Source organism: Peromyscus californicus, unplaced genomic scaffold, assembly GCF_007827085.1.
Source record: "Peromyscus californicus insignis strain IS unplaced genomic scaffold, ASM782708v3 Scaffold_8__1_contigs__length_139910024, whole genome shotgun sequence".
NCBI lineage: Eukaryota > Metazoa > Chordata > Mammalia > Rodentia > Cricetidae > Peromyscus > Peromyscus californicus.
The window spans coordinates 37,972,252-37,986,679 of NW_026294606.1; the positions used below are offsets into that span (position 1 = coordinate 37,972,252).

At 37.9% G+C, this 14,428-nt stretch overlaps 1 long non-coding RNA gene across 1 annotated transcript; it reads left to right on the top strand.

Moving 5' to 3' along the window:
* Positions 1-5,809: 5,809 nt before the first annotated feature.
* On the top strand, positions 5,810-13,785 carry LOC128104327 (uncharacterized). Its single transcript, XR_008215961.1, has 2 exons — positions 5,810-6,012; positions 9,869-13,785. It is a non-coding gene; the product is annotated as an uncharacterized LOC128104327 (long non-coding RNA).
* Positions 13,786-14,428: the final 643 nt, after the last annotated feature.

Below are 14,428 nucleotides of genomic sequence, written 5' to 3' on the forward strand. Positions count from 1 at the left end.
CTCCACCTTTCTCTTTCCTGTCTCTCTCCTCTCATTGGATTTCTTGCCTGCCTCTTAGCTGCCTTGCCATAGGCCAAAGCAGCTTATTTATTAACCAATGGGAACAGCATATATTCATAGAGTACAGAAAGACATCTCACAGCAGACCATCAGCCTGAATTTGGGGCCACAAGACAGTTATTTCCTAGGACAACTTGGTAGGAGTAAGGCTTCAGTAAATAAGATATTACCAATGTACATAGCAACTGTGATGAGGAACTTAAAGATTGGATGAAAGACTGAACCAATATAACCCACAAGCTAGAGAAAGAGAATAGGGAGTTCTAATGATGGACTTTACTGACTGATAGAAACATTGGTATGCTGGGAACAGTCATTGTCCCTTCCACATGGCATTTCTTAAGGCTGGCTGCTACTGTTTTTCTTAATGATTGACCATGATGAGAACATAATTGGTCAAGATGGAGGTTTGAATAACATGACCCCATAAGTCTCTTGCATTTGCATACTTGTTTCCCAGGTGGTGGCTGTTTGGGAAAGATTAGGAGGGCTGACCTTGTTGGAGGAGGTGTGTTACTGGGGAGTGGCTTAAAGTTTCAAAAGTTTCCATCATCCCCCCATCCTTTCACCTCCTCCCTTTCTCTCTACTTCCTGTAAGTGGATCTGAATGTGAGCCCTCAGCTGCTGCTCCAACACCATGCCTGCCTGACTGTTCCTGGACATGATTGTGATACAATTCCCCTCTGGAATTGTAACCCCCAAATAAATCCTTCTTTCTATAATTTGCCTTGTTCATTGTGTTATAACACAGCAACAGAAAAGTAACTAAGGCAGCTACCATATAAACAACAATTTTGTCTCTCTCTTATTATTGTACTTTTTATTTGACAGCTGCTAGATTAGTGTAAATCTATTCGTATGATAAATCAGAATAATAGCTTCAAAACATAAACATCCCCTTATATAACAGGACTTGATTATAAAACAGTACCACTGAAGATACATGTCTTAAAGATTTGGCTTGTAAAATCCTTCAAAATAGTTCATATCAATTCTGTTGAAGGGAAAAGCCTACAGAAATGTGTTCCCTAAGTATTTTTATTTGTCAATACAGAATGCTGTAGATCACTTCTAATACTAATTGCTATATACAACTTAAAAAAAAAAACATAGACTCTCATTTGTCCAGAACAGTTTGAAGTACATAATAAGAACATGTCTCAAAAAGAATTAAAAGCAAAATCACTATTTTATCTTTACAGAAATGTAATACAGTATTTATATGGCAATAGTAAGATAAATATATGTATACATATGTGTGCATATAAAACTATGGGTATGTACACATGAATATATGCACACATACAGTGATCAGTCATCTCTATATTTACTGAAGTAGAAAAAAGGATGAAATAATCTGGTTTAGTCAGATTTCCTTCAAACTTAGTGAAGCAGTTTTACAAAATGATCTCATCGCTGCTCAGCACTCTGAGTCATCAATTCCCATCTGCAGTGGATGAGTCTTACAATTTAATTTTAGTCTAGCTAACTTCTGAATTTCAAATCTCTCATTCAGCTGTCTAACAGCTCCAGTTGGAAGTCTAATTTGACATAACAAGCTTGACTTCTAAAATGGATATCCAGACTTTGCCCTCTCTACCCCAAACAGCTTCTCCTGGGATCTCCTATGTCTAAATAAATGCTACCACCATTCTCTTCATAGTCCAAGCTTCCAAGACTACCCTGCCATTCTTCCTGCTTCCTCTTTGTCACAACTTACATATCATATCCTGGCTAATGTCATTTGTTCTGTCTTTAAAATTTACCAGTAATGCAACCATTTTCTTCCATCTCCACAATCAATCTCACTCCTGGTAGGAAGACTGACAATTCTGAGGAGTATTGAGTCACCCCTCCACTTGTTTTCTCAAGTGTCACCCTTCAATTTTGCCATAATCCTGTGATTAGACAACCTGTGTTAGCAGTCCATCGCCTTAACCACTCTCCAGGAGTCCAGTTGGCGAGAAAGAGGAGGGTTTGTATGAGCGAGAATTGTTGAGACCAAGGTTGGATAAAGCACAGGGACAAATAGCCAAAGGAATAGAAACACACGAACTATGAACCAATGGCTGAGGGGTCCACACTGGATCAGGCCCTCTGGATAAGTGAGACAGTTGATTAGCTTGATCTGTTTGGGAGGCATCCAGGCAGTGGGACCGGGTCCTGTGCTCAGTGCATGAGTTGGCTGTTTGAAACCTGGGGCTTATACAGGGACACTTGGCTCAGCCTGGGAGGAGGGGACTGGACCTGCCTGGACTGAATGTACCAGGTTGATCTCAATCCCTAGAGGAGTCTATGCCCTGGAGGAGATGGGAATGGGGGGTGGGCTGGGGAGAAGGCAGGGAGGGGGAGCAGGAGGGGGGAGAACAAGGGAATCCGTGGCTGATATGTAGAATTAAATTAAATTATAAAATAAAAAAAGAAAACCTGTGTTAGTTACTATTCTTTTGTTCCAACCAAAGTCAAACAAACAAACCAAGAAGCAAAGGAAGCAAAGGAAACAGCTTGTTTCCCAAAAGTAGTGGTGATGGTGGCCTTATTGAAGTGCCAGTTCTCAAGGATGTGATGACATGGGTTGAACACCTACTGGAATGTGGAGAAGGATGTGTATTCAATGTTCTAATTGGCTTTTTGATCTAGAAAACAAGCTTCCTAGTCTTTGTAGGAAATAGCCTTATTTATTCACAAATAAAATTATTTGCTGTAGAATGGTCTTTTTGTACACTGTGAATATGTGTTGCTACCACTGCTTAATAAAGAAGTTGCTTTGGCCTATGGCAAGACAGTTTATACCCAGGTAGAAAATCCAAGCAAAGATACAGGGGGAAGAAAGGGAGAGTCAGAGCAGACGCCAGCCCACCACCCAAGGAACAATAGACCAGCAGACAGGTAACACCTCGGCCACGTCAAAATATAGATTAATAGAAATGGGTTAATTTAAGATGTCATAGTCAGCTAACTAACAATAAACCTGAGCCATAGAACAAACAGTTTGTAAATAATAATTAAGCCTCTGACTGGTTATTCGGGAAAAAATGGGCGGGAGAGATTTATCTGTTTACAATTATCAATCATAAAGTTTTTATCCATTGATTAAGCGTGTTTAAGCTGACACAAATTAACTTTTATACATCATTATACATTATACATAATCCTTATACACCATCAGTCCTGCCAATATTGCTAGAAGGCAAGTGAGGCCAACATGAGGAGAGAAACTATCTATTGTTGGATACTGCATCAGTCTTCTAACTTCATGGGTATTGCTGTTGCCACCATGCCCTGATTGTTTACATATATCAGCAGTCTCTCCTATCTCTCCTTTTCTATGCAGTCGTAGCCAGAAGTAAACCATATGAGGTCACATGTGAATATAGGCCACTATGCAGTCCTCTAGTCTTTGTCTACCATAAATGGGCCCTAAGCCCTCTAGGATAGTGAGTAAATATTAATTTCCACTTTAAAAGTAACCCCCATCTCGTGTGCGTGGGTGTGTGAGTGCGTATACATGTGTATTGTATATGTTTAGTAATGTGGTACATGTGTACGTGGGTGCATGTACATATGGAAGCAAAAGGTTGATATCTGGTATCTCCTTCTATTGTTCTCCAGCTGACGTTTTTGATAAAGTTTCTCACTAATCGTGGAGCTCATCCATTTGACCTTAAATGACTGGCCAATAAATTTTTGGGGTGCACCTATCTCTATCTCTACTCCTACTACTGGGTTCACACATGCATACTGCCAAACTTGGGCACTGGGGATCCAAATTCAGGGCCTGTATTTGCATGCCAGTCATATTACTGACTGAGTTACTTCTCCAGCCATCCCGTTTTTCTTTGTCTGTCTCTTACAAGTCTCTTTTTGTTGCTGTTTAATTTGTTTTGTTTTTTTCTTACCACCCCCTTTTAAGAACTTTTACTTTTATGTGACTGTGGAATGACAACGAAAGCTAATGTGAAGATTTGTTTTCTACAGCAACTTTGAACCCTGGAGGCAATTATCAGAGTCTCTCTACTCTTGTCCCTCTAAGTAAGTCAATTCGATGACATTACGTAGAGGTGACTTTGGAAATGGAAAGCAGGATGTAATTGTTCATGAGCATCAGATATCAATATCATTAACTTGATGCATAGATTTATTTAGCTGATCATGCTGTATTGATATTACATATGTATTCATATTCATTTTTGATGAAGTCCAGACAATTAATTTCACCTAGAAATCTGTGAGAAAGGGAATAATCATCTCCAACACACACCTAAGAAACAAATTCATCTAGGACAGGAAAGTGAGATTAGAAATATTTAGACAAAAGCAAAATTAAAAATGTCTTTATGCTTAAAAATTAAAACACAAATAGTTATGTTAAGGTGGAAGGGCTACTCTCACAGGGTCTCCCTTCTTTAGACAAAGAACTACAGGCAACTAAGGGATGTTGAGAACAGAACTGGTTTTCCCCAGGGAAGAACTGATTTGTGGTCAGCCCTGAAATAAAAAACAATCCACATAATCTCACAACACTTAGTCTCAAGCTAATGCTCTGCAGGGATACGACAGAACGTTTAGGATGTGTAGTCTTCCTGGAGGATGTACTTATTAGGGGTGGATTTTGAGGGTTTATAGCCTGACCCCATTTCCTAAGTGTTCTCTCTCCGTGTTTCTTATGTGCAGAGCAATTCTAATTGGACAGTTTCCGGTTCCTGCCAGCAGACCATGCCTTCCTCATTGTGATGGACTCTAACCCTCTGGAACCTTAAACAAACTTTTCTCTTTATAGTATTTTTTTTTTCTTTCTGGTTTTGTTTACTTTTTGTCGTAATAGCTGTCACAGCAACAGAAAAGTAATTAATACACATAACATTTGGGAGGTAGGAACAGAAAGATCAGGAATTCAAGGTCATCTGTTGTACTACACAGGGAGTTCAATGACAACCATTGATATAAGCAAAAGAAATGAAAGAAAGAAAACTAATCTTTCTATGGTGAAGAAATAGTAGCACATGGTTTATCCATACATGTAGCTTCTGTGGATTATGTCTTAAAGAGGAGCTAAATGCAAAGTATGTATGTGAGAGATATTCCCTTGTCCTTTTCTATAATAAACACTCATCATTGGCCTTTAAAGCAGGCAAGCCTCTGAGGGGAGATGAGAGCTGATGCACTACTCTGCCAGACCTGCTTGAATATATTTAACTTGTGACCGAAAAATGATGCTTCTGCAAAAAAGACATTCCAAGCTGATTTAAATTTGTGTGCGTGTGATTGTAATATCAACACAGTATTACAAAATGTATTGTACCAGGAATCTGGCTGGAAAAAGAAAAAGAGCTTTTCCCTTGCCAGTATAAGGAAGGTTTGAGGCGATGAAGACAACAGCTTCTGGCACCATAAAGAGGTGAAATGTGACCCTGAGTGTCCGCATTTGCTAATTTAAAGTGATCTCAAGCTCTCACGATGCCACGGGAATTGGGATGTTTTTCATTTGACCTCAACATTTTTGATTTGTTGTATTGTCATTTAGTCTGTGAAAATGTCCAACATAATCTCTCAAGCCTTTCCCCATCAACCGGAGTGGTATTGATCCTCCTGTTCTCTTGGGGATCTTTGAAAATCATCTCTGAGTCACAATGTACACTTTTATAGATGATCCAAAGCCATTCAATATGCTCTTAATTATAAATATCTCTTTCTAAATTTACTACTGCTGTAAACATCATTCGTTGATCTACACACTATATTCCCTCTCTTAGCCTTAACTGCATATTTATGTTCAGATTTTATAGTCACATATGCCACAGATTTCACTCCCAGATGTCTCCCTGTGATATCTATCTTGTGCTCACCCTCTAAACAGCATCAGGGCATTAACAGACACCAGCCTATGACTGAATTACATCACTGCTCCTGCCTAGGAAGAGACATGTTTGCCGAAGCTGCCTTCAGTTAAAGGTAGGAAGAGGCCCTTCAGTTTCTACTGATTTAAATAGATTCAGTATACATGTCTCCATCCCCCATGCCTTTTGTTCTGTCTCCTGGCCCCTGTGCTCTGAGCTCTGTCTCTTGTGCCCTGTTTTTTGTATTTTCTACTGTTCTTGTGTTCCGTGCCCTGCCCACTGCCCACTGTCCCCTGCTCTGTGCTTTGTACCCTGTTCCTATGCTCTGTCACCTTGTACCATATTTCCTGTCCCCTCTCATCTTCCTTCTGCCCTGTCCTTGTGCTCTGACTCTTGTCACTGTGTTCTGTCTTCTACTTCCTTGCCTTGTCACCTGTCCCATGCCCTGTCATCTGTCATGTCTTCTGTTCTCTGTCTCCTGTTTCCTTCAAGAAATAACAAATCTGATACACATTCAGATTGTGTCAGAGAACAAAGTTGCTTTGATACTTTTAGGGTTATTATGGTCAAGTCTTCAAGTGCCATACTATGATGCAGAAATATGATTTCAGGAGTTTTATTCAATTTTATTGATAATGAATAATCTTTGCTCTATATTTAGTGGTGTTCTTGTTTTGAAAACTTTTCACATGCATAGAAAAGCTAAAACTTGGCAAAAGAGTAATTGGAAAATAGGCATCAGTGTAACCATAGGGAAATACCACTAAGCTGAAGTATCTCAAAGCTTACTTTGGGATTACAATTATTTTAATTTCTCACCCTTTCAAGTGATGTCCAGCTTATTAATCAGTTACTTGGAGACAAAAGGAAATCAGAATATGGCATTTGGGGTACAGAGTGGTAACATCACGCCTCTTTAAAGACGTTCTTTTCTGGAACAGTCACTGTAAATTACCCCATTGCATTTTCTCATTCAAGTTTGGAAAAGTAAGTGAAACGATTTACAAGCCATCCTTCCACAGACATGAACCCAAATGCTGCAAGAATACCACCCAATGTAAGCACATAGCAGAGCGTCCCATCGCATCCCAATTACACATACAGGTTTTGGTTTTGCATGTCAATGAAAATGAACATAATTTTAAAAGGAGAATGTTTAAAGAACAAAATAACACACAGTCGCAGAAGAGGCAGATGCCCCCAACCCTTACTTCCACCTGCAACAGACAAAGAAGTTGACCCTCCCCTTTACCAGCTACAGCACTCAGGATATGGTTCCTTCCCCTTGCCTAGGCACCACAGCAGAGCAGCCTGGTGGTCAGAGGTGAGGATGACTGAGTCCTGATGTTATGAGCAAGGGAGAGCTGTCCCCATTACTCATCTGACATGTGGCTTTGTGAGCTGAGGAAAGATGCCCTCCTCGCACCTCTTGCCCATCAAGTCCGAGACAGGTAAAGGAGCTGGCCCCAGGGTCATAAAAGCTGGAGGGCTGTTCCTACCCCTCATCAGCTACAGCACTTGGGATAGTGGCCCCTGTACCTCCACCTAGGCAACACAATAGAGCTGTCCCTAATGGTGTGGGAGAGCCCACCCTGAGAGCATGAAAGCAGAAGAATTGACCCTACCCATTGTTCATTGTTGCAATAGATAAATTAGCTGAGGCAATGCTGGTGAGTTAACCCTGGTGGTAAGGACATGGGAGAACTGGCAGGCAGAGCAACCCTGCAGCTGCTCAGGGCCAGAACCAGGGTTATTATGACTTGGTCTGCCCCAACATCCATCCCATCTATGTTCTGATGGAACAAGTAAAGAGATCTGACCTGCAGATCCAAATCTGCAGGATCTCAACAATGCAGGGCAACAACAGGGTATCCAAGAAGAGTCCCAGTGAGGGCCCACCATCTATAGTGCAGTAGAAACCAGAGGCCTGGAAGCAGACCAATGACTCTTTGCAATGAACTCTTGCAAGTAAAGATATATGGACGAAGGGGTATATTGCATGATTCACTGTGTCACACTGCAGCTTTCATGAGTAGTTTTTAATTTTCCCCCTTTTTTCTCTCTTAAATTTTGTTTTATTTTGGGGGGACGGGAGGGGTGAAGGGGCAAAGGACAGATGCAAAGGGATCGGGAAATGAATGAGATCAAGAGGCATGATGTAAAAGACACACAGAATAAATAAAAAGAAAGTAAAAAAGAAGAAGAGGCAGATCAAATTATGTTTATTTTTAGCATCTTTGTCAAATATCAGGTGGATATAGCTATGCACAATCATGGTTTGGCCTTCTGTCTTGTTCCATTGTTCTATATGTCTGTTTTTGTGCTGGTGCCATGGTGTTTTTATTCTTATAACTGTGTAATATATCTAAAAAGCTACTATAGAAATCCCTCCAGAATTATTCTTTTTGCTCAGAATTTTCTTGGCTATCCAGGGTCTTTTCTGTTTCAATATGCATTATAGGATTGCTCTTTCTTCTATTTTTGTGAAATCTGCAATGGGGATTTTCATTTTGATTGCGATGATTCTGTAAATTGTTTTGCAAAGAACTATCACTTTCATAATTTTACTTCTACTAATTGTTGAGCATTGTAAGTCTTTCCATGTTCAAATATCTTCATCAATCTCTTTCTTTGGAGACATTTAAAGCTTTCATTTTAGAGGTCTTTCATCTCTTTTGTTACATTTAATCCTAGATAATATATCTTGGGGGCCTCTTATGAATAGGAGTGTTCCCATGATCTATGTTCAGTGTGTTTGTTGTTGATGTATAAAAAGGCTATTGATTTTTTAAGTTAATTTTATAACCAGAGACTTCATTGAAAGTGTTAATAATTTCTAGAACTATTCTCTTGGAATTCTTGGGACCTCTTATGTATCATCATCAAAAAGGAATAATTTGACTTTTTTCTTTTCCTGCTAGCATCTCTTTAATTTCCTACTCTTGTCTTATTTCTCTAGCTAGTCCTTCAAGCACAATGATGAAAAGACATGGAATGGTCTTCTCTTATTCTGATTTCAGTGGGATTATTGCAGGATTTTCTCTATCTAAAATGATACTGGCTGTATTTTTGTTATATAATACCTTTATTATATTGACATCTGTTCTCTTTTGTCCTGCAATCTATAGGACTTTTATCATGAAGAAATGTTGGGTTTTCTCAAAGCTTTTTCTGCATCTATTGAGATGATCATGAAATATTTATCTTAAAGCCCATTTACATGATTTATTAAATGCATTGGCTTACATATGTCAAATCATCCTTGTGTATCAGTTATAAAGTCAACTTGATCACAGTCAGTGGTCTTTTAGATAGATACCTGCATTGGATTTGCAAGTATTTTATTCAGGATTTCTGTATGTGTGCTCATAGTGGATATTGTTCTATAACTTTCTTCTTTATATTTTAACCTGTCTTGGATATTAGAGTAATAGTGACTTCATAGAAGCAATTTGGAAGTGCTCCTTCTGTTTCTACTTCTTAAAAAATAGTTTAAGGACATTTACTCATATTTCTTCTTTGAAAATATGATGAAATTTTGTTTGAATACATCTAAACATAGGCTTTTTGTGGAAATTATGGAAGTTGTTGATCTCTTCCTGCTTTAATTTTGGTGGTTTGAATGAATCTAGAAACTCATATGTTTCTTTTAGGTTTTCTAGCTTAATGGAGTGTGGATTTACAAAGTACTCTTTTATAGTATTCTGAGTTTCTTTGATTTCTGTTGTAATGTTTCATTATGCATCTCTGACTCTGCTAATCTGGGTATGCTCTTACTTTCTTTAGGTTAATTAGGCTAAGTGTAAATTCGTCTTTTCCCCTTTTCAAAGAACCAACTCTTAGATTCGTCAATTCTTTCTATTGCTTTCTTAATTTCTAATCACTTTCTTTGTTCCATTTTATTGAAAATAGACTTTTTCTCTCATATAATATATCCTGATTACAGTTTCTGTTCCCTCTATTCCTCCCAGTTCCTTGCCATATCCTGTCTTTCATTAAAAAGAAGGAAGAAGAAGAAGAAGAAGAAGAAGAAGAAGAAGAAGAAGAAGAAGAAGAAGAAGAAGAAGAGGCTTCTAAGGATTATAGTAAAATAAAATAAAGATGAAACAAAAACTAACATATCAGAATTGGACAAAACAATCAAGCAGAAAGAAAAGATTCCAGAAGAAGATACAAGAAACAGAGAACCACTCATTCGTGCACTCAGGAATTCAATAAAATGCTAAACTGGAAGCAATAATATATTTTTTAAAAAAGGACCTGGAAGATGAAAGAGAGAAAAAATATGTATAAAAAAGCATCTTGATAATGGCATAAAAAACGGCATGTGGACCAATGGAATCAAATTGAAGACCCTGACATTAATCCGCACACGAATGAACATCTGATCTTTGACAAAGCCAAAACTGCACTATGGAAAAAAGAAAGCATCTTTGACAAATGGTGCTGGCATAACTGGATGTCAGCATGTAGAAGACTGCAAACAGATCCATATCTATTGCTATGCACAAAACTCAAGTCCAAATGGATCACAGACCTCAACATAAATCCAGTTACACTGAACCTGATAGAAGATGAAGTAGGAAGCAGCCTTGAATGCATCAGCACAAGAAACCACTTCCTAAATATAACATCAGTAGCATAGACACTGAGAGCAACAACTAATAAATGGGACCTCCTGAAACAGAAGCTTTTGTAAGGCAAAGGACACAGTAAATAAGACAAAAGGACAGCCTACAGAATGGCAAAAGATCTTCATCAACCCCACATCTGATAGAGGTGTAACTGAATCTTGAGGTAGATCAATTCCCATTTTCCTGAGAAACCACCACACTGGTTTCCATAGTGGCTGTTCAAGTTCACAGTGGATGAGTGTTCCCCTTGTTCCACATCCTGACCAGCATACCCTGTCACTTGTTTTTATTGGTCTCAGCCATTTTGATTCTGTAAAAGGAAATCTCAAAGTAGTTTTGATTTGGATTTTCCTGATGACTAGTGATATTGAACATTTATTTAAGTGTTTCTTAGCCATTTGAGTTGCCTCTTTTGAAAATTCTCTGGTTAGAACTGTACAACATTTTTTAGTTGGGTTATATATTTTCTTGATATCTGAATTTTTTTAGTCATTTATATATTTTGGATATTAGTCTCCTTTCAGATGTGGAGTTGATTAATTCCTTTTCCCATTCTATAGGTTACTACTTTATCTGAATAACAGTGTCCTTTGCTGTTCAGAAGCTTTTAAGTTTCATGAGATCTCATTTATTAATTGCTGTTCTTAGTGTCTATGCTAATGATATTCTGTTCAGAAAGTCTTTTTCCTGTGACAATGAGTTTAAGGCTATTACCCACTGTTACTTCTATCAAGTTCAGTGTATTTGGTTCTATGTTGAGGATTTTTACCCATTTGGAGTTGAGGGTTTTTTTTTTGTTGTTGTTGTTGTTGTTTTTATTTTGCAATACAGTTCAGAGGAGTTGAGTTTTGTGCCAGCTGATAAGTATGGATCTGTTTGGATTCTTTTACATGAAGCATCTAGTTTGACCTACACCCCTTGTTAAAGATATTATCTTTTCTCCAGTGTGTATTTCTGTCTTCATTATCAAAACTCAAGTGTGTGAATTTATGCCTGGGTCTTTTGTTCAAATCCGTTGATTGACATGTCAGTTTTTATGCCAACATCATGCTATTTTTATTACTATAACTCTATAGTACAACTTGAAATTGCAGATAGTGATGTCTCCTGCAGTTGTTTTATTATTCAGGATTGTTTTTTATCAATGCTGGGTTTGGGTCAATTTGTTTGTTTTTTGTTTTCTTAAGATGCTGAAGATTGTCCTTTCAAGATATGTGAAGAGTTGCGTTCAAATTTTAATGGGAATTGCTTTCTGCTTTGATTTATTTTTTCCATTTACTGAATATGGGGTTGCTTATGCAAATTTGTAAATTATATCAGTAAGTTGTTTTTTGTTCTTTTTCTAAGTGTTTATTATAATTACTTAGAGCTATTCCATTTTAGAACTTCTCTTACCATATCCCAGAGGTTTTGTTGGGCTATGTTTTCAATTTCACAAGGATTTAAAGTTTTTTCTGCCTTGATTTCTTCTTTTGTCATCCAATATTATGTTGTTTAATCTCCATGATTCAATTACTTACTAGGCTATTTTGCTGTTGATTTTATACATTATTGTATTTTAGTCAGAGTGTACATATGGAATTTTTCATTTTTTCTGTATTGACTGAGATGTTTTGTGTCCTTGTAAGTGGTCTCTTTTTACAGATATTCCCATAGACTTCTAACTAGAAAGTACATTCTTAGTGTTAGGTAGAATGCTCTGCAGATAATTGTTTAGTCTTTTTTTTATATGTGATGTCATTTAATTTGTGTATTTATCTGATTATTTTTTTTGTCTATATGGCCTCTCTACTGGAGAAAGTAGGGTATAGAAATTACTATTACTTAGTTGGAGATAATCTATGTCTTGAAGAAAGTAATAATTTTTTCTTTAGGAAATTAGCTATACCAGAGTTTTTTTTTTTATCTCTTCCTAGGATTATATCTTCTTGATTAATTGTACCTTGATAAGAATGGAGTTTTCTTTTTTATCGGTACAATCAATTTTATTGAAAGTCTGCTTTTTCAGACACTGGGATATAGTCGCCTATTTGCTTCCCAGTCCGACTTGCTGGGGTACTTTCTTGCATCCTTTCACTCTAAGGTGGTGGTGCCTATTCTTAAAGATAAGATGAGTTTCTTGCAGAAAACATAAAGATTGATTCTGCTTCTTAGTCTAGTCAAATAACTGTTGTCTTATGTTGGAGCAGTTGAGATCCTTAAAATTTATAGTTGGTTGTGTACCTGCTATGAGATTCTAGTCTCTCTCTCTTTTAAGTGGAAATTTTGTTCCATTTTGTTGTTGTCTAAACTTGCTGATTTCAGATCACATATGAAGAATCGATAGGTCAGTCATTCAAACCCTCAGTAATGATTTTTGGTTGTGTAGTTGGGATGATTCCAATCTAGCAGAAACCAAAAAAGCATGCTAATGTGACTCCCAGCTGGGTTTACCTGAGCTAGCACACAAGTTTCCCTCCCTGAGCTAGGCTTAGGAGGATGAGTTTGGGAAGGGTGAATTGGGATCTTAGAAATGCACGTAACGGGGCTGATACATAAGTTGCATGATTCCAGCTAGAACAAAGAGTATGAAAATGGATGTGGTAGGCAGGATTCTGCAAGAATCATCAGGTTAGGCTACTCTACAAGCTACAAGAAATCATCCACACCCAAGATTATATGTGTGCAGTTAAATGATAATGTGAGAAGATAAGGTACTCACATTAAAGTAGTTGACAATTAAAACAAAACCATAGCCCCAATAGTTTACTAAACCAATAAAATAAGTTTCTGGTAAGGTGAACCTTAAAGACCCTGATAGAGAGCTAAAAAGATAGCATATACTCACACAAGCAGATATGCATGCACATAAATAAAAATAAAATAAATCTTTGAAAAAAATAATAAAGATCATGCCTCGGCTTCTCTGTTTATCAATAAACATAGAAGATGTGATGATTTGAATAAGAGTTTTGCCCCCAGGCTCAGGCCTTTGAGCACCAACTTGATGTCCAGTTGGTGATGCTTTTTGGGGGTGTTTAGGGAGTGTGGCCTTGGTAGAGAAAATATGTTACTGGAGCAGACATGGAGAGTATATATAGCTTCACTCTACTTCCTGGTCACTCTTTCATCTTCCTGTTTATGTTAGGAGATCTGAACTCTCAGCTTTCTGTTATTGCTGCGATGTCTACTGCTTATTGCTATACCTCCCTACCCTGATGGACTCTTTCCCCTCTAGAAGCATAAACAGAATAAAGCCTGCCTTCTATAAGTTACTTCTGGTCATTGCATTTTATAAGAGCAAGAGAAAAGTAACTAAGGCAGAAGGTCAACTGGCTAACAAACTTCTGACTTCCCAGTCCTGTGCAACCCTTTGTAATCATAAAATACCCATCTTTAAGACCCTGTTGTCCTCTATCCTCTCCTATCCCCTATGGTTTAAATGATATTCTTACCCTACCATCTTTGGTTGTAATAGCTCTTGGTGGACATGAAATGAAATGGCCTTGTGTCTAGAGGACTTTCTGTGTAAAATGTTTGATATTTTTGGGATTCAAGGGATGGATTGGAATGGCAATGACTAAGATAAGAAGGGAGGAAATGATAATGAAGCTCCAAGGGAGAGGTGTGTGTGTGTGTGTGTGTGTGTGTGTGTGTGTGTGTGTGTGTGTGTAGAAAGCAGGGCTTTGCTGACCTACTTAGGTTTTCTAAGAAGTTCCAGAGATCACAAATTTGCCAAACAGCATCAGTAAATGACTGAGACTGGTTTCCACTCAGTGCTCCATTGCCTGCCTACCCCATAAAGCAGCCAGGATTTTGAATGTGATCTAAAAGAGCCACTTTCACAATCAGTCCTGTAGGACTCCAGAGCCAACACCAAGACTTGGTCTCACAAAGGAGATGAGGTATAAACAAGCC